This window comes from Echinops telfairi, unplaced genomic scaffold (assembly GCF_000313985.2).
Source record: "Echinops telfairi isolate 266 unplaced genomic scaffold, ASM31398v2 ScPeMD7_7474;HRSCAF=8512, whole genome shotgun sequence".
In the NCBI taxonomy this organism is placed as follows: Eukaryota; Metazoa; Chordata; class Mammalia; order Afrosoricida; family Tenrecidae; genus Echinops; species Echinops telfairi.
In genome coordinates this window covers 7,643,368-7,645,024 of record NW_022111378.1, presented here as the reverse complement: position 1 = coordinate 7,645,024, position 1,657 = coordinate 7,643,368, and positions in this window count along the sequence as shown.

Sequence of the window (1,657 nt, the reverse complement as noted above, 5' to 3'; positions counted from 1 at the left end):
ATCATTCAATAAGAGCTATTGGCCAACTCATGGAATTCATAGTGAGGACGGGCCGGGCTATAGTATCACTCTAGCCAAAGGGTCCCAAATCATCATGGACTCATTGGAGTCCACTTCTCAGAACCCCGGAGCCATGGACGATGGCTCCCAATGCTCTCATCATTCACAGGTGTCTTTTGTGCTGTGATCCAAAGGGAATGTCAACAGTGGTACAGTGATGCTAGACTTCTTCACAGGAACATTAAAAATTTGACAGGCTAGTTTATGGAAGTTAAAAACCTGGTATACATATGTTGGTATGCATGGATGACATGCGGCCATTTAGTGACTACTTACTTGCGGCCCAGGCATTACACCACACTTATAACACACATTGTCTCATTTAATTCTCACCCCAGCTAAGGAGCCGTTTACTGTTACTATCCCCAAATTACTGAGGAAGCTGGGTGTCCATGCGTCAGGTCCTTGCCAAAGGCGGCACTTCCAGAATAGCAGATTCGGGGTTCCCATTCTGAATGCCTTGCTCTCAGGACTCTGGCACACAGTGCCCTTCAGCCCTCGCCTGTGGCAGGGCTGTTGTGGCCACATCCAAAACACACAGTTCCAACACAGGAGACGCCAAATGTGGAGGCCATCCCGGTTTATACACTTAGATAAGCTGGATGAAATCATAAGACAAGCATGGTTTAGATCCACCCCCAAAAATCTTAGTAGAAAGGGCACTGGAAGCCAACCCGAACACTCATAGCTAAGCATGAAAGACTAACACCCTGCTGCTGACGGAAAGGCCCAGACAGAGAGCCATCTTTAAAGCCTAAACTAAACCCTGTTTGGGGAAGGTTTTTGTGGTGATTATATGGTGCAGAAACTGCCCTCAATACACAAGACTGATGACCCCTACTCTCAGACAGTCAGTGCTAATCAGATGCCTGATAGAAGCCTGCATGCCAATCCAGAGTGACCAGCAACTCCAATTATTTTCTATTACAACAGAAATGACAATATTGCAGATCAGTTCACAGTCAAAACAGGCAAAACAAATGCGCAAAAACCCTACCACGAAAGACAGTGAACACACAGGGAAGCACAGACTGACGACCAGAGACTTGCGGTCCCTCGAGCAGTCTGGGGAGGGCTTCACAGTCAGGGACAGGGGGTTCCGAGAACAGGCTGCATGGCATTATGCACAGCTTTGCGAACAATGCTTACAGGGATTCGAAGGAAAAGGTCGGCACTACTAAAATCTAATGGATTCTGTAAGCAGAAGACTTCCTCAAAAGGAAGTTAACTGGAATACACATCGAAAGGAATTGATCAGGACAAAAGTACATACACACATAAACACAAACCTATTTCAAGTCACATTTGAGGAAATTTCAGAACAATAAAGATGCGGTGAATATTACTAAAGAGCCATCAGGAGGAGAAATCAAGCTACTTACAAAGATGCACAGTCAAAGGCCAGAAGGCAGTGGGATACTCTCCCCACAGGACAACCATTGAGAGACTGCGGAGTGCGATGACCCATGCCGAGTACATATTAAATAAGACCCTCTAGACCAGTGGTTCTAAACCTTCCTCATGCCGCCACCCTTTCATACAGTTCCTCATGTGGTGGTGACACCCCCAACCATAACATTATTTTTGTTGCTACTTC